This window comes from Rhinichthys klamathensis, unplaced genomic scaffold, assembly GCF_029890125.1.
Source record: "Rhinichthys klamathensis goyatoka isolate OS25496 unplaced genomic scaffold, OSU_Roscu_1.1 h1tg000074l_1, whole genome shotgun sequence".
In the NCBI taxonomy this organism is placed as follows: Eukaryota; Metazoa; Chordata; class Actinopteri; order Cypriniformes; family Leuciscidae; genus Rhinichthys; species Rhinichthys klamathensis.
The window spans coordinates 42-19,806 of NW_026606617.1; the positions used below are offsets into that span (position 1 = coordinate 42).

At 40.8% G+C, this 19,765-nt stretch overlaps 1 protein-coding gene across 5 annotated transcripts in view; it reads left to right on the plus strand.

Annotated features, from left to right (window-relative positions):
* The first annotated feature begins 378 nt into the window (after window positions 1-378).
* The window catches only part of daam2 (dishevelled associated activator of morphogenesis 2), a 97,896-nt gene continuing 78,509 nt past the window's right edge, over window positions 379-19,765 (plus strand). For 4 of the 5 annotated variants that reach the window (XM_056250737.1, XM_056250741.1, XM_056250740.1 and 1 more), the window contains exon 1: window positions 15,157-15,381. The gene's annotated coding sequence lies outside the window, so the exon portion shown is untranslated. Of the gene's footprint in view, window positions 505-15,156; window positions 15,382-19,765 lie in introns of those variants that run through there. The other variant, XM_056250739.1, reaches the window with a different exon arrangement.

Consider the following 19,765-nt stretch of genomic DNA (forward strand, 5'->3'; position numbering starts at 1 on the left):
GAGCATTTAAAGTGGCAGACGACAAAACCACAGTAAACAGACAGAACGGCATATCGGTCTCGGTGTGAACGTGCCTTAACATGAATTTAAAAAACTTTTCAAAAATGTTTTTCTCACATGTGTTTCTTATGCTCTAAAGATTAATTAGCCTACATGAAAAAAATACTAAATTCAAAAAACTTTTTTTCTAGGTCTCATGCAGGAGGCTGTAAGTTACTATTGGCTTTACATCAAGTCAGTTGTCACTTTATTTCTGCGCGAGGCCCTGCGGTCGCACACTTGGCACAGCCCTGGTTTGGTTGCAGGCACGATAGACAGCATTGCTGATGAACTGTGTCTTTAAGAGAGACCCGTGGTTAGTAGGCGTGCGCGCTTGGACTGATGGTGAGACGCGCGTCGTTCACTCACTGCCACTTCTGAAGTCACAGCGCTAAATTCACAGGATCAACTCTCAAACGGATTACAATTTTGACATCGCCTTTCTCTCAAATATGAAGATATACTGTAAGTAATTAAGCGCTGCTGATTTGTGCCAGTCGTGTAATGATTTTTAATAATGATTGCTCTGCTAACATTGCAGAGACATTGCTGACATTACATATTCACAGCATCTCGGTTATATTAGGACCTATCCTTTTCACTTATTTAGATATGAACCTTAAATAAAATCGACATTACGGCATTAGAATTTTTCTTTTTATATGATGTAGCCTAGTATTAAAGGCGACCTGATATCTGTTTTGGCAATTTCAGATGACACTCGTTCACGCAGCCGTCATGAAGTCAGTGTCAGTGGTTTATTGTTTTTGTGAATAAGACCGGTGTTATTTCATTTACGTCATGTCTACAGTTGTGTATCAGACATGTGATTAAACACTATATTATTTACAGTTAGATTTCATTCAAAATCCAATTGCCGGTGTTGTATAGTGTAGTAGTCTGAGACTGTATTTGTTTTCGCGGCGAGTAGAGGGCGCTGTTTTCCTCTTTTCACATAGGGTAAAATTACAAATTATAAAACATACTTTTTTACTAACATACTAAAACATAGAGTTTGTCCGTGTATGTTTTAACGTTCTTCAAACGATCTTGTCACATTGCCTCTTTTATTGTATCTGACCAAATACACTATATATAACTAATTTATGTACAATATTCATGTAGGCTAATATCATTTTGTTTGTTACCATAATGCTGACCATACGGTTGGCAACCAATGAATAAAGTTGCTGTGTGTGTGTAAATAAAAAGAAATACCGGTACTAAAGGGCAGCGTTTAATGGTCATGCAAAGTTTTGTGTTCACATGGGGGGGGGGGGGGGGGGAGGTCTATGCATATGAGCAGCACGCAGTGTGCACACATGTATGCTGACCCAGTGGGCGAGATGGAAGTCACTGTAAGCAGCTCAGACTCTTGTGTTGTGTTTGGCAGTAAAGAGGGAATATAGGTGTTCTGCCGGCTGCTTCTGTAGAGAGACTAGCTCCTGGAAACATGCAGCTGAGGCGTTTGTGTCCAGATGTTGATTGACATTAGCACCAACACGCCAAAACTAATAGAAAGTAAACATGCACTTATGAAAGGATAGAGTATCTTTCTTCAATGGCTTTTGTTACTAATGGAATTGTTAAATTCCTTTAAAAAAGACCAGATTTCTTTTTACATCTTCTTAAAAACAAATGAATGGTGCTTGCCTGTGCTTGCCATGATGTTGGAGTTGGCCTGACAACTTGCCCAGTTCTTGGTGGTTTGTAGGGCATTGGGTTTTGTTTTGGATGGTTGCTAGGTGTTTCCTTACTGGCCCAAGCCAAAACAGCCCATTTTAAGTCTGATTCATGTGTCAGGTGTCAATAATGAATTCAAGTTATGAATCATATGTTTCAATTCCTTGTTTTGTTTTTTGTCATGTAATAATAACACATCTGATTTGTTAGCACGTCTCCTCAATAAGCCACACAAATTTCAATGTCATTAATGTCCGGATATATGTCCATTAATTTATTCACATATCACAGTGTGGGACAGGTTACAAGCCAACATTTTAATAAAATATTAAGACATTGATAAGTGTGAAAAACATTCGGCTGGACAGCTAAGTGCAGTGGTTCTGTGGACGCTGTTGACTCTGCTCCTCTGAGGTCTGTCAATAATTAGCAACTCAGCACAATATACAGTATCTCTACACCCCTGTCTGCCAACCGCCTGTGCCCAGCTGGTGTGTGTTAGCCAAAGAGAGTTCACTGCAGGGAAATCTGGAAGCATTTATTAATAGCATCCAAGCGTCTGAGTTAGAAACACACTGGATGCCTTTGTCTCCTCGCCACTGGTCTCCTGTCTGCTTTACAAAGGCTTGTTCTTGGGGTATTTTAGTGGTAGCCGTTCTTGGCATGTTATGGTTGCAGTGACCAGAACGAGTGTTACTCTGACTGCCCGTCTGGTGCTGTGTTTATATACACAGAACATGCATGGCACTTTTTAGTGTTTGCACTAGTAATAGAAATAAAGAATAAAGAAGTGCTCTCAACACCAAGACTAGAGAAAGTCAGTCTGGTGTTTTTAACAAATTATTTGGAAAAACACTAAATGCACTTCATGAGTGCTTTAAAAGAGATAAACAGTGATAGTGCGTGATCCAGGAATCGAAAGTGTGTAATGTATGAATTGATTTTTACTACTAATAATAGCTTGTCGAAGCATAGTATTACTCTTCTAAGTGATCACACCTTTAGATGTTTGCATAGACAAAAATCACAAATGTACTCGGATAGATGGACCATCCACCCACCCACCCATCCATCCACCCAAACACCCACCCAAATTTACTCGGATAGATGGACCATCCATCCACCCACCCATCCATCCACCCAAACACCCACCTATCCACCCACCCACCCACCCAAACATCCATCCACCCACCCACCCAAACACCCACCCAAACATCCACCCACCCATCCACCCACCCACCCATCCAATCACCCACCCAAACATCCATCCACCCACCCACCCACCCAAACATCCACCCACCCAAACACCCACCCACCCATCCACCCACCCATCCACCCACCCAAACATCCACCCACCCAAACACCCACCCACCCATCCACCCACCCAAACACCCACCCAAACATCCACCCACCCAAACACCCACCCAAACATCCACCCACCCAAACATCCATCCATCCATCCACCCATCCATCCATCCGTCCGTCCGTCCGTCCGTCCGTCCATCCGTCCGTCCGATGTCCCATAATGAGTTGGTAAAAGGTGTTGAGTCACTCATGGATTGTGAGACGAGCTGGCACTAGTTATCAGGAGAGCGAGTGTGCGTTCCAACACACTGGATGTACTGTATGCTCAGTGGTGCGAACAAGCGAGTAGAATGAGGGCTGAAAACCACGAATGCTGCATTTTGCATGTTGTCATGTTTCTACATGAAATATAGAAGATTTTCTGGGGTTTGGCCACGTTGAAGGGCAGAAAGTGGAGTCTAAAATGTTGATCTAATATTTAAAAAAAAAAAATTATGTTTTAGATTTACTGATTTTTAGATTTGTACATTTACTGTCTGTAGCAAATGAGATGTGATACAATTACTGAATGTAGTTTTAGACAAAGGTCTTATCAATTTTCAGCTTTTTTCCCCAGAGATTATGACCATATTTATAATGAAATCTTAAAATTAACAAATATTATATTTTTCAGACTGTATAATAAAATATCAGTTATTATTGTGGGATCTCCTTCAAAGCATTCGAATCTTTAGATTTTTTTTTTTAAATCTGTAACTTTCCAAAATGAACATATTTTTATAGTATGTCTAACAACTGTCTAAAACATAATACTACAAACTTTGCTTAAGTGATTGTTTTGAACAAGTATTAACTTTATTCAAAGCATTAAAGTGTGTGAATACTGAGTGTCTTTCCCACATGCTGGTGAACTTGCGACCCCATAAAAGCCCCCCTCGCCACCTCATACATTTATAAGATAACAAAACAAACCACTTTTATGATTTATTTTCCCACAAAAATGTGTTGCTCAATCACTGTTCAATAAAAACATATTTCTGGAATCATGCACTACGGGAGTTGTGTTCATAGTGATTTTTATTTTAGTAAAAAATACAATTCAAATACAATTCATTCATTATACATTTAATACCATGGCACATATTTGATTCAATCACTCTGTCATGGCTCCACCACCATACTTTTTTTTTTTTTTTCAGGGATCAGCTGTGTTTAGTTTTTTTGTTGTTGTTTTTTTTTATAGCTATGACAGTCCTCCCCCTTTGCAGAGAGGGGTTGTGGGAAAATTCCTGCTCTGTCCGTGAGAGAAACCACCCCTCTCCCAGATTTCCCAGGGGCTCAGTGTGCAAAGCCAGAGGTCCAACTTCTCCCAGTAGCTCCTTTTGGGTTGCAGGGGGTTCCAGAATTCAGCGTGTAAAAAAAAAACATACAGATACGCCAATGACTGAAAGATTTTTCATTGCCGGACTATACAACAATGTGGCTGAAAATGTGGATTCTTAAAGAGGTCATGAAGGAACAAAGTGGAACAATGATTTACTGATATAAAGATTTACTGACGCATAAACAGCAATAAACCATTTTGTGACAAATAATTGCTTACTGGACGTGAGTCCTTTTCAAATATTACTGATCATAGATTAGGCATTAGAATTAACACAGTTACTTGGATGTTGCAGTATTACTTTAGCCTGGGAAAACCCAGACAACTTCCGGCAAATTTAGATTTGCTCTGAAAGTTAGTCTGGCAAAGAGCTCATTCAAGCCCATTTCCAATCCGTCGAAATCGCGGCACCAATCTGAAACGTTGGGGCGGGCTTTACACGATGACGACAGCGCTGGGATTTTGAAGCAGATTTTGTAGCCTACATTACAGAGATGGATGCCGCCGTCGAACATCACTCGTTCGAATCAGCTATCGCGTCTGTTTTAAGCCATTTGAACGTTTCCTTTTAGTTAAAAACCGAGCAAAGAACAACACTCGGAGATGTTTCTCCGCCGCTCTGCATACGTCATCTCCTTCATCGCTCTGATTGGGTTTAGGTCTATCCGCGACGTCCGTTGGTGACGCCCCTCTGGAAATGATTTGTCTATGACGCTTTGCCAGACCATAACTCGGTTACAACTGAGAATGGTCTGGTTTTAACCAGGCTAGTATTACTTCATATCTTTCCGTAAAAGTCTTTGCATGCATCCATACTTGTTTGTTTGTTTCCACACATCTCTCAATTAATGCTGTAAACAGGGAACCTAGACACATAGACATATAAACAACATTAAAAACTTGATTTTCACACCACAGGGGCTCTTTAAATGACCTCTTTAATTCAGTGAACATTAGAAAAGTCCCTCTCACTTGATTCTGGACACAGATTTTACATACATCGTGGCAACTTCACATACAGTAGTACCACAGTACCTTAAAAGCTGAGGTAGATGGCCAAACCTTTTATATCGCCTGTGTTTTGTGAAGTCTTATCTTTTTTGAATCTGCTCTGTAAAGAGGTAAACTGCAGAATAAAGAAACCAACAAGCTCATTGGTTGCTCAATGGTGCATCTTCACTTTCATTTTTGATTTGGTGGTTTCGGGATTTTCCATTTTAGCGCCAGTATTTCATGAGAAATATGAATGATTGTGACCCAGCTGGTTTTCCTTTTCAAATAGAATGGACAAATGCAGCACTATAGATTGGATTGATCAGATAAAGCAAAGTGCACGTTATAAAATAGACTGTCACCCTGCACAAATTTGACTTGTTTCTCCTCTTGTCGTCATCATGTTAGTGCACATTTTACTCAACCATTGCAGACTGTGTCATTTACAAGATCATTCTACTGTATATTGTGAGAAAGAATGGGAAAAGAACAGATGAGAATGTTTTTGTGTGCACCTCTTTCAGTTTAATTTATCTGTTGTGAGTTTGCTACAATTGAGTGACCTTTTTGTCTGAAGCTGAAGAAACAGCTGGCTAAACATACAAAAGAGCAGCAATTTGATGCTGTAACATCCAAAGGGACAAGTAGAGTTAACATGATCTGTCTCATGATACAGTTAGATAATGTAGTTGTGTGGAAATGCCTACTATAGACCTAATGTGACTTGGTGACCAATGATCAGATGCTTTCTTGACACAGCACATCTTTTGAAGCGAAAACAGCAGTAACCGAACAATGAAAACTTTCTTTGTCTTTAGAGATGTTTTAGAATGTCTATTGGGAATGAGGCTCGTTACTTTCATGGTTTTTTATTATTTTGCATTCGATTCCAAGTGGACTGTTGAATTAAAAATGCCATTTATTTGTCATGGGTTTTTCAGACAATCCTACCTTAAAGAGCAGTGCAATCAATTCATAAAAAAGGACCAAAACTTCCAAAATCCAGCATGTTCTTCTTGATGTGGGTGTTCTTATGGCTAGTTGCTTCCTCAAAAATATTCAAGTTAAATTCTGTCCAAGTACTTGTGTGACCTCTTGCCTGGTACATGCCTTGCCTTTTGGGCCAGAGCTTCCCTGACTGCTGTTTACTTCTCTTCCAGGATGAATAAACATGGAAGGGATTTACTATCTGCATTCAGGAAGTGTAGAGCTAAACAATGTTCTGGGGGCAGGCATTGGACAAAAATGTTCTCCTAGTTTAGGGAATGCTTCTCTCTGTTCGTTTGGGAGTGTGTGGATAAAATAAACCTAGGTCCATCGGAAAAACTTCAAAACACCAACATTCATTTTAGTTCAGTTCAACTTTATTGTCAGACTCCGGGTCCATTAGAAAACCATACAATATTACAGACACCCAACACCTCCTTAAACCAAAAAAAACAAAACAAAAAAAACCCCCACAATTACCAATTATAAAAGACAGTTATACCAGTGCTTCCACAGAGGTGACTGGTATCGCACAACACTTTTACTCGGATTTGTCAGTATACCATTCTGAGAGCCATCCAGTCGACCAATAAATTTATGCATCAGATTTCTCAATAAGGCCTAGAAAGTGCTATTCCTTTTCACATAAATTATAATTACAGGAGCAGATAAATAAACCGATTAATAAAGACTACTATGTTATGTCCTCAAAACACTTTTAACATAGCGCATGATTTGTAAACATTGCATCAAAGAACCAGCTCATATGTATGGCATTTCTAAGCTATACACCTGGTACAGGATTGCACTTGCGAAACACAAGTTCCCGTGAAACACGAGTCATGATATTAGAGCTCAAAGACTTGAAGAAGCAAGCTTAAATGACAAAGCTGCTTCTGCAAATGTGTTTTACGTTCAACGTAAACCTACATTGCCAGATTCATATTCATCTGTTTTGGAAAAACTGAATGAGCTTTTAGGACCACTCACTGGAGATTTCACTAGTTTCAAAAGTGAAATCTGCAAGAAGTAACATGATTTTTTTATTTTTATAACTAGTTCATAGAGTTTCAGTGAGTCTTTAAGATGGGCTTGCATCTCTTTTTCTTCCCAGAAACACTGAGTTCTGGTGCGAGGCCTTGATTCATTGCCAGGTTGCCTGGGTAATTTGCTGCAGTATATAAACGGTGAGATGTTTTGGGAGCTGTGGGCTTTGGAGCAGGAAGTCTTACGCATTCTTTATCTCCAAGCCTTTGGATGTCACTCAGGCAGCACATGGAGCAAATACAGCACGGCATTTCCTCTTTCCACTTCACCTTCAGGAGAAAAAGAGCTTTCAGGAGGACCCATTCAAATGACCTTTTACAAAACCACCATATACATTATGACTCTTTATTTGCGTTAAATCAAAGAGAGGGATACAATTGCAGGAAAATGTTCTTTCCTAATTTTATCTGCAATAAGTATAGAGTGCCTTTAATAACTGTAGATCCAAGTAACGACATTGAATGATGAGTCCGAGCAGGATGTGATGACTGAATCTGACTCCGATCTGACTCAACTTGGGTTGGTTTTTGACCGAGCCACAAAGCTAATATAATGAACTACTTGCACTGAGCTTTGTGACGTACCTGCTCGCTAGTTATCGGTTATGTTTGTTATAAATGTGCTAGTAGTCACCTAGTTGAGACAGAAGATTTAAAAATCAGGACAGTTTCAGAGACAGGAGAAGAGATTTTCTGATTAGGGATGCTAATGCTTAATCAGTGATCGATTTAATTGTCTTTTAAGGGTTAGTTCACCCAAAAATGTTGTCATTAATTACTCACTCTCATGTCGTTCCAAACCCATAAGACTTTGTTAATCTTCGAAACACAAATGAAGATCTTTTTAAATCGGTTGTTTTCTGTCCCTCAATTGATAGCTACACAACTACCACTTTCAAGCCAAAGTCATCATAAAAGTAATCCATGTGACTCCATTGGTTTAACCTCAGTTTTATGAAGTGACACGAGTTATTTGTTTGTGCAAAAAAAAAACATAATTTACCACTTTATTTACAAAATATTAATCACCAATATGCATTCATTAGAGCACCATGACGCATGCATGTTGTTTTCCACGCGAGAGCACACGTCGTTGTTGGAGATGATAAATAAAGTTGGTAAATTATGTATTTTTTGCACTTCTCTGGCATCATCCTTGTCTTCATGGCTGGGATTTTATCTTGACTGATGTAGTTTGTTGTGAAGCGAGGATCTAAGAATGATGCACCGTAACATCCAGAAGTTCTTGAGGGGCTGGGTCATCATATTTTTCCTTGAGGTATTGAAGTATTATTTTATTGATTGCTCTTGTGAGATCTGTGTCATCCTGATCTTCAGCGAGAGTCTTTGTCCTCAAAAGGTGAAGTACCGGCTTAAAGGTGCAAAACGCAAGTCTCTGAGTTTTTGCAGAACTACGCCCCCTCTGGCGACAAGCGAAACTGCAACCAGAGTTGTGCACGCTCATGGACCACACGCATCTTTTATTGGATATGTTTTATGTTTCATGTTGTACTATTCTTCCGAGTACAATTCCTATTTTATGAAACTGTTCACTAACAATGGTAGTAAAACCAATTCTGACTGTACATGTATCTAGCTTACGCTAAAGCATTACACATTTTACGCATCGTCATTTGTTGTCATACATAGATTGGCCGTATCAAACATTAGAGACTGGGCTATATCTTACCATTTTAGCAAGAAAAAAGCCAACTGAGGATCCCGTTTGAGACCAAGAGCAGACCGGAGATCTCTCCATTTGTTGAATGCCTTCCCGAGGATGACTCTCGTCTTACTCCGACGCCTGTCTGACTCCAATTTGGCCCTTTTGGTGGCACTAGACAAAATTTTTCTTTTCTTTACTTTACGTGGAGTTTGCATTGGGGTTTGGAATGGACTACAAGCCGGTCTCTTTGAATCCATCTTCTACCTTTGACGCACGAGTTGTCTTCGCTGATGCGGAGAATGGCGGCGCCGGCGAATACACAAACCTGCAAGACATAGCCTGGTGAGCGTGAACGCGCATGACGTCACGCCCAGTCTCAAATTCGAGCCCGAATCCCTCTTATATATTTTACTGCACAGGATTATAGAGGCAATCTCAGTGCGCAGAGAAGGGCTCATTCAGCCCATCAGGCAGTTCTTTAAGCATGTATAGGATAGAAAAACAGGTATTTTTAACATGAAAAGTTGCGCAATGCACCTTTAAGATAGGAGACACTAACATATTCCTCTCCAGAAAGCACATCTGTAAACACCTGGAGTGGATGCAGAGCTTTGTGGATGTCTTGCCATGTCAGTGTTGGATGTCTTGTTTTTCTGCCTGCAGACAGAACATAGTTCAAAGCTTTGCATTGCTCCAGCACTCTTGCAATCATTTTTTCTTTGGTTCCCCGTCTCGTTGTGCACTCTGTAATCTACCATGGCCGAGAGGGTCAAAACAAATTACACTTATGAAAACAAAATAACAAATCCAAAAACATGGCAACAAAAAGGACCTTTAAAGCTGAAGGTGAATTATGATTGGATGAGAATAAAAGAATGATGTAAATTTAATGTTAGCAGGCCATCCTAAAGCCAGTGTACTTTAGAGTCACGTTGCAAGAGCCGGAGAACTCAACAGGCACAGCTGGTTTCAATCAGCACTCCCAAAAAAAGCACAAAGAGCTCCCTCATCTGCATTTGCAGTCTCTCTCACTGTTATTCACCCTCTGTGACTCTGTCTCTCTCCCCTCAACCGCTACTCGTATCCTTTCCTGAAAGTTTGCTTCTGGTCAGAGATGCCAGGTCCATGTGTACACACACACACACACACACGCTTCTTAATACTGAACTTTTTTTCTCTACATTACAGAATCCCTCAGTTTTAACCTATTTGGAACTTTTAGTGCATAGCATTGCGCATAGTGGTTCCCTGTCAGTTTTTTCTATGGCTAATGCCAATGCCTAGAGTGTAGTATATTTTTATAATTTAACAATTTAATAATGGAAAATAACATGCATAGAACTGTGTAGGTTAATAGAACACATGCTAGTAGGATATCAAACATGATGCACCTGGTGTCTTCTCAAACTGTTGCTGTTTCTGATAGTCAGCATGTCAATGGCTATTCAAACCAAAGTACATTCACTTACGGTTAAGGGTTTTATTTTATACGCTGACCTTTCTACAGTGACAGTTGGACTGTCTAAAATGAGAGCAATGTGTAGCTTTGAATCGCAGTAGAGAGTGGATGGATTCCTAAGCCTTTGAGGAGCAAGTGGCATGTACAATTGTGTGAGATATGAAACGAACTTGAGAGTTATGTTTTCTAAAATACATATCACAATAGTTGAATAGTATTTGTGACGAGGGGGGCGTGGTTTTCGCGACCGTACCGGATTCCCCTGGAAAGCCCGTCCTCCATCTCGGCGCCGGTCTGGGCGTCAGACCCCCCCGAGACCTGGGAAAGGGAACGGGTTTGGAGACAGAAGGGGATGAGGGAGAAGGAGAGGGAGACGGAGAGAGAGAGACAGATGGTAGGGGTTCGCCGACCCCGGAGCACGCCACCATGTGGTCCTCCGCCAGTTGGATGGCCTGGTCCAGCGACGTCGGGCGGTGGCACTGAACCCACTGAGCGGTTTTTTTGGGTAGCTTCCCGATGAACTGCTCCAGCACCACCTGATCGATAACGCCCTCGACGTCGCCTCCCCCGGCCATCAGCCATCTGCGGCAGGAGTCCCGGAGCTGTTGCACCATCACAAAGGGTCGGCCAGACTCTTCCAGGCTCAAGGATCGGAAGCGCTGTCGGTGTTGTTCAGGGGTCCGGCCGACCCGCTGAAGAATGGCACGCCGTAGGTCCTCATAAACCAGGAGATTCTGGACTGGCAGTTGGTGGGCGGCTATTTGCGACTCCCCAGATAGCAGCGGGATGAGACGCACTGGCCAGTCCAGTTTGGGCCACCCCCGGGCCTCGGCCGACCTCTCAAATAGGTCCAGGAACGCCTCCGGATCGTCCTGAGGACCCATTTTGTTGAGAGACAGGGGCGTGGCCGAGGCCATCGCTGGCGAGGGGGTGGCTGGAATCTCCCGGTCTAAACAGCTCCGGAACAACTCGCGGTCTTCTTGCTGGCCTTGGAGCAGCACCCGGAAGCGCTGCTCTTGTTCGTCCTTCACGGCCAGTAGGGCTTGGTGTTGTTCCCTGTGAAGAGCCGCGAGGGATTGAATGATCTCCGAAAACGGCGATCCTTGCGGGGTCTGCATGGCGGCGGCAGTCTTCTCCCTCCCGGGTTTCGGCACCAGTGTAGCAAAGTTCGTTTGTGGGTGAGGAAGAAGAACACAGGGTCGGCGATACTGGGACTCGTACAGACTTTATTAACTCAGAATCAAAACAAAACAAAAGGCGCGCACACAGCGCATTCACCGTAGTTTCTCTACAGCACAACACAATTTCAATCAAAACTCTTTCCACGCTTGGTTCAGCTCTCTGTGGTTTTTACAGCACTCTTTCCTCTTGATCGCTGCGCAAGTCCCAGTCCTTTCTCTCTTCCCCGCACTCTCAATCTGCAGGGCTTATATGTGTCTCTCCATGCCAATCACTGCAATCAGACACAGGTGTTCATCATCTGCACTTGACCCAGTTACTCACCGCACAGCTTATTGACTCCTCTCTCACCACAGACTTCGCGAAAACCACGCCCCCCTCGTCACAGTATTATAATTGTAAATGCCACAAAGCATTTTCAGTGAGGTTAACTGGTGTTATTTTAGCAAGGCTTGAAACTGAACTCTTGAATGGTTTGAATCTCTTGAGACAATGACACTGTGGAAACAGCTCTTGTTATTCTGTAACATAAACAGGAAGTGAGGGGTTGTTTCATTTTGAAGAAAGTTGGTGCAGAGTCATGTTGGTGAAATTCATGAAATTTTGGTATCGTGACAAACATTAGCTTTTTCTTTAAACACGTTGCATTTAAACTCCGCAACGTGTTTAAAGAAAGAGCTAATGTTTGTCACGATACCAAAATTTCATGAATAGGCCTACATGATTTGGTGAGGATTTGGCCTCCTCTGGCCAAACAAACCAACATGGTATGATTGATTATGATTCCAGACTGCATCACAAGTCAGATTGTGGATTTAGATCATTCAGAATATTTCATCCAGTTCCTTCTGCTTGAGGATTGTCCACCAGAGAGAGCCACAGGATAAGAAATCTCTTTAGGTCTCATCGATTAAAATCTGTGTAATGGTCCAAAAGAGTGATTTGTAGTCTTGAAATGCCTAAAAATCCATTGAAGTTTAATATAATCATTTTGTAGCCTGGGAAAACCCAGACAACTCCTGGCAACTTTAGATTTGCTCTGAAAGTTAGTCTGGCAAAGAGTTAATTCAAGCCCATTTACAATCCGTCGAAATCGCGGCACCAATCAGAAGCGTTGGGGCGGCTTTACACGATGACGACAGCGCTGGGATTTTGAAGCAGATTTTGTAGCCTACATTACAAAGATGGATGCCGCCGTCGAACATCACTCGTTCGAATCAGCTATCGCGTCTGTTTTAAGCGATTTGAACGTTTCCTTTTTGTTAAAAACCGAGCAAAGAACAACACTCGGAGATGTTTCTCCGCCACTCTGCATACGTCATCTCCTTCATCGCTCTGATTGGGTTTAGGTCTATCCGCGACGTCCGTTGGTGACGCCCCTCTGGAAATGATTTGTCTATGACGCTTTGCCAGACCATAACTCACTTACAACTGAGAATGGTCTGGTTTTAACCAGGCTAATCATTTTGCAAATATGTCTGCAATTTCCAAAAATGCTTATAGATCATTTAGTATATTTATCTTTCCTAATGCTATCAAAATGTTTTGCTTAAAACTAAATGTATTGACGTCTAATTAAAACAAAAAGACAAAATTGTCTTTTAATAAAATACATAGACTAGTACTTCTATAAAGATACACTTAAAGACTTTTACTGCATTTGAAAAGAGACATGGCCATTGCATCACTGTATTGTCTACATGAGTTGTTAGTGCCGTTTGCGACTATATTTAAAATTTAGAACGGCTCTTTCCACACCCTCTTAAATGAGTGTACACATTCTTTCCTGTCAAATGTTCAGTCAGAGTGTTCTGTATGCGCCCTAAAGCGGTCAGGACACAATACACAGTGAAAATATATCTGTGCTGAACTTATTCTTAACCTCCGGGCAAATTCCAGTCGTAAGTGAGCATCCCTGTCCCCTACTCACTCCTCACTACTCACGCAGAGCCCTTGAAGTGGGGACTTTAGAGGAAGCGGGGCACTCGTGTGTCATAATGAAGCTGTTTGAAATGCACTTGGCGAAGGAAGCAATGAAAGACCACGTAATTTCCTCATTAGCTTCACATGGAATGTTACCACGACAAAACTAGGCAGCGAGAAGGAATATCTTATTATTGCTGTTAATATGATACAAATAAATGTATTTATAATTAACTTAAAATATGGTTTATGTGTGTGTGTGTGTGTGTGTGTGTGTGTGTATTCCCAATCTGCTCTTAACTTTGTAAGATAAGCGTTAAACACATAAAGCCTTAACATATCACAATAAAACAAAACAAATGAATAGTTCAGCCATGAAACTCTATTTGCATGTTTTCAGCCAATTGATTTGACATATTTACTGTCCCAATATATCCTCGATGCATCCAAACGAATGCACTATCACTGTGCGCTATGTGAGTTCTCTTTCTAGCCCTCCACCTCCCCAGCACCACCTGCCTAGATCTCCCTCTCTCCCTCTCTCTAGCAGCAGCAACAACATGTTTCCTTAATTTTTTGCTCTGAGTATTTAGCAATTCATATTTGCTCAGTAGCAGCAGCGTAGCAGATCTAGTCTGCCAAGACCAAATCTATGTACATTTTTATTTTCATTAACAAAATACTTGCCATAACCAAATCTATGTACATTTTTATTTTCATTAATAAAACGTTTTATAAATTATCCTGAAAGTTGTCATGACTGAACTTGAATTATTCTGTTTATATGTTAACTCCAACTCCTGACATATCTAGATTCAAATGAATTGCGAGGACTTGTCACCCTGGGTCACATGACCATAAACGATTAAATTACTTCCTCGAAGTGACCATCGCATGTTCCCTTCACTAACGGACTTGTGGAAGGGCCCTTCGTGAAGGGTTTCAGTTGTTCACTTTCGTTTGAAATGCCTTTTCCTGAAATGCCCTTCAAGGGTGCAAAAACGTTGTTTGGAATTCGCCCTCTAACTCAATCACTGGCGAGTGAAATCTAACAATTTATTAGCCAATGTCTAACGACAGACATTGAGTTGCCTAGTGCGAAATTTAGTCACATATGCAAGTGATCTACTTGCAATGTTGACTTGCAGAATAAGTATGAAACAGTGTGAACATGTTTAGCTGGGATTTGGTGGGTCGTGCACCCCATTTACATCAGATTTTTTTTAAATGCCAGCGATACATGAATATAGTTCCCATATCTCCAGCCTTTTTCTCTGACAGCCTGGGTTGGGAATGTGGAGATTGGAAGGCTGTAGAAAAGACTCATTCCCTCTCACTCCATCTCTTCTCATGCTGGTTTACAGATACATGCTGTCATGTGCTAAACCTGGAATCCGGAGAAGGAGAAAGGGAGGGGGGAGAGAGAGAGAGAGAGAGAGAGAAGAGAGCGATGTGAGAGAGGGAGGGAGCAATGTCAACAGCTTTGATTCCAGCACAGTCAGCTGAAATCCAGGCTCTGGCGGAGTAGCTCTCTGGTCGCTCTGGGTTGGAAGTATCATTTTAAAGCGCAGATTCAACAACAGTTTCAAATAAAAGAAAAGGAGAAACGTGTGTGAGAGGACTGGGATGCCCAGATTTAAAGGGTACTAGGAAACATTCTGGCTTACAGTGAGTAGGGCAAGGATGGTATATCCGAAAGGGCTGGTCTCTGAAGTGGGTGAGTACTTGCATCCTTCCATTCTGGTGCATTTTATGGCTAAAGACATTTTTACAAGATCAAATACTCATCTTTAGTGCATTAAAGGCATTTTAAATTAAGAAGGAGGGTTATATTAGGGCAGTTTAAATGGCAGATGTAAGCTGTCTGTCAAAAAAGAAAGTATGCGGCTGTTTCCATGCCTGTGACAGCGCCATCCGTATTTGATCCGGGAAAGGTGGCATGTTTAGAAATGAAGGTTGAGAATGGAAGTGAATTCATTAAGAAAATTTCTAAATTTCCACTTCTGATTCATAATTTCTCCAGCATATGATAAATCTAAACAGAGCAAAATAAGACCTGCTAATGACAGACAAAGTCTCGATGTTGGGACATGCTGCCATCCACTGGTTTCTGACTTTGGGAGAATCTCCCAAGTTCCTGGTTTCTGTTAAAGTGTCTCTGAACAGTGTGTCTGTTCCCTTGTGAGGGTGTTTGGTCAGTCATACATTTTTTAGTTGGTAAGGACAGAGTTGAGCTCTCTCATCTGGAAAAGGCTAAAACAAGCATGGTTGCACTTTATGTTACTTGCACTTTCAATGTACTTACAGTGTACTTACCCACAAAAGTACTGAGGGTTACACTTTATTTTAGGTGTCATTGTCACAGTGTAATTATATATTTAAGTATTGAGTAATATTAATTGAGAACATGTACTTACTATAGGGTTAGGGTTGCATTAGGGTTTGGTTGAGGGTTAGTTGCATGTAATTATGCATAAGTTACTGTTATTACTATGATAAGTATGTAACGTAACAAGGACACTGTAAAATAAAGTGTTACCGTACTGAGTAGTGTAAGGCAACTACATGGGTTAAGTTAAGGTTTAGGGGTAGGTTCAGGAAAAGTATCTAGTTACTACAATAAGTACATATGCTCATGCAAAACAGGACTGTAAAAAAAAAAAAGTACATCCACACGCATATATCACTACCTTGAAATCAATTAAGTGCAGTCTCTCACAAAGATGCTCCTTCCGCACTCAATCCTATCTGTTGTTCTTCAACCATGCAAATGGCTTTTCCTGGCACAGCATGTTTACGATTCACATGAGAGGAACCAAGTGACATATGGAGAGAACTGTGAATGTACATAAGGACATTGAAGGGGTCATGAATGTCATTTTCTTTTTGTCTCATGTTTCCTGAGGTTCAAAACTGTCATCAAAACTGTCATCATTTAGATTTTATAGGCCACTCTAACCCCTGATTTAAAAACTCAATGTCTATTTTAAGACTTCAATGTAAACGCACACTGGTATGTTTGTGTAACGTCTTTGTATGATATTGATAAAAGGGTCAAGACAACATTTTTAATTATTACTGAATCAAACTCCGATGGTGAAAAAAGTTCACTTGTCGCAAAATAAAGCGCACATTTGATGTCTATTTGAGAGCATGAGCAACACCTATGGTTTAGGGGTGAGCGATTAGACTCACGATAACAACATCTCAATATAGTTATTTAATTAAAATTGACAGGGCATTCATTTATTTAGGTACAGACTATTTAAGAGTAGTATGCAAGTAAGAAATACTACAGAAATTAAATAATCAAATGTGAAAATATAACACTACATATTCGTCACTGTATGAATTAAAGGGATAGTTCGGCCAAAAATGATATTTAACACATGCATTACTCACCCTCAAGCCGTCCATAAATGAAAATATCTGACTTCCGGCAACGATCGACGCGCGTTCACAGGTGATGGAAGTCGAGGTACGAGGTAGGACGTAGCGTAGGAACCGTCGTGACGTAGAACGAACGCGCCAGCGCAGCCAGAGAGCAGAGCAAAACAACGTCTACGTCACAACGGTTCCTACGCTACGTCCTACCTCGTACGCCGACTTCCATCACCCGTGAACGCGCGTCGATCGTTGCCGAAAGTCAGATATTTTCATTTATAAAGTTTTAAATATGTATATTTTTACGACAAAACCGCACAGATTACCCTCAGAAGGCCTTCGTTTATCCCCCTGGAGCCGGATGGATTACTTTTGTGAAGGATGTATGCACATTTTGGGACTTGAAGGAGGTGGACCCCATTGCTTCACATTATATCCACTGAAGGGTCTAAGACATTTTCTAAAATAACTGAAAATGTGTTCGTCTGAAACAAGATTGACATATGCATCTCGAACGGCTTGAGGGTGAGTAATGCATGTGTTAAATATCATTTTTGGCCGAACTATCCCTTTAAAGATACATTGATCCTTATTAAAACCATAGGATTATTCAATCAAGGGCTGTGAGTGATTCTCATTTTCTTTTGTTGTTTGATCAGCAGGTATATAAGGCTGCTGTCACTTTAAGCTAATGCAAGTATCCAACATACTCATACACATTCGAATTTCTCTCAGCGGACCGTGTTTATGCCTTAATGCTTTTACAGAATTGAAAGTGTGTCTCGATGGGATTTGGACTAAATAAGAAAACAGTGTTTATGTCCACACTACAGGATGCCCAGGAATTTGATGTGGGGCACTGTGTGATCAGGTTTCTCTCACAGCCCCAGTGACATATGGGAAATGCCCTGTACAGTCAACTGGAATGTTAAACATCTAACAACTAACCAGTAACTCTGGGTATAAATAGTGTCCAGTTCAGATCAGTCAATGATCTATTTGTGGGAGTCTCAGAAACGGCTGCTTGTGAAGAAGTGTCTCAGTGGTACCACATGCTTGAGAGTGTCCTGAATTCCACTTCATGCCCATATACTGTAAACATCTGTACTGTTTCTGGCAGGCTGACTTTATAAACAGCTTGTTTATTGCAAGGCGTTTAAGGATACCTCCGGGAAACCTGGAGTGAGGAACGCTAAAGATCTGGAAAAGTGTTCTGGATATTATTGGAAGACGTGAGGGAATGATTAAGTCAGGTTGAATCATTTACACCACCAGTTTTAGTTGGCAACTTTTCACTTCTAAATTTATCGAGTTAACATGTAAAACTGCTCGGAATATAATCTCTTTCAACCAAGGGTATGTTTTGAATTAATTGCACAGCTCGAAATATTAGGAATTTTGTATTTTACCATGGTAGACCAAAGAAGAGTGTGGCGAAGAAGAGTGTGTATTAGTCAAGTCAAGTCCCATTTATTTATATAGCACCAGAGACAGCCTGTGCAATTAGGAGGCCCGTTTCAATGAAACCCCATTAGAAAGAAAGACATTGTATTCAATGGTTAATGATTAATAGTCCATAAACGCATTCTATCTACATATTCTATCTCTTTTGAACTATTGCTACAATCACGACCAAAAATAAAAAAAACAGCATTTAATCTTCGTCACTCTCTCTGCCCCCTCAGCTAAAATAAAATGATACTTTTAAAGGTACACTGTGTAGTTTAAGTATTTTATTAGCTAAAATCAATGTCTTTATTCATAAATATGTCCTCATTGGTGTAAAATTACCTCTGCCAATGATCTGACTTATCCTCATAAGCGAATAATTTTTTTATCTTTAATTACATGGGATGGGTAAGTCCAAGGAGGCTTCCATGTCGTTCCGCCATCTTGAAAAACTATAATAGCAGAGAGGGACAAAAAGCACTAGCCTACCACAACGCGTTTTCATTCAGAGCCAGCGTCACGTGACTGAAACCAGGTGCTTAATTTGAAAGGCTGCACTGCATGGTACTTCATAATGCAGGATCATACTTATGCCAAGCCACAGGAGAAGGAATCCTCGTCGCCAAAAAAACTAAAACAAAATAATTTAAAAGGAAACGTGACCGGCGTATTCAAAAAAAAGATGGTAAATATCGGGATAGCTTTTCCGAGGTGGAAAGAGCTAATGAAGGAGAAAGACTTTGTTACGGTATAAATGTTACGGTATAAAATTACAACTTATAAAATTATTACTTTTTTTCGTTGCTTGGTTGTGTAATTTATTATATAGGCAGCATAACAGTAGAACATGTATAGTTAAACTCGATGAAGTGCTATTGGAAGACATGTTGTCGTAGCTTCTTCGTACATAACGGCTACCGTAGTTGCAACACGCATTTGAAAAAGCGAGGCACTAGAGAGCACTATTCGTTTGAATGCAAAATACAATTTCACCGCTAGATGGGAGAAGTTCCTACACAGTGTACCTTTAAATATGAAATTAAAACCGCCAGTAGATGGAGGCAAATCATTGTCTTACTGAGTAAGTCATTGAATTATTCAGTCAAAAGATTAAAGGCACAATATGTAGGGGGTTTTTTTCGACACAAGAGGGCGCAGTTTCCAACAATAACACAGGCGTAGGTTGATGACGCAGTGATGAGCTGAATAATGGGACTTGCTGTCAAGCTGATGGATCTAATAATGTTTATGGATGAGTGCAAACATTC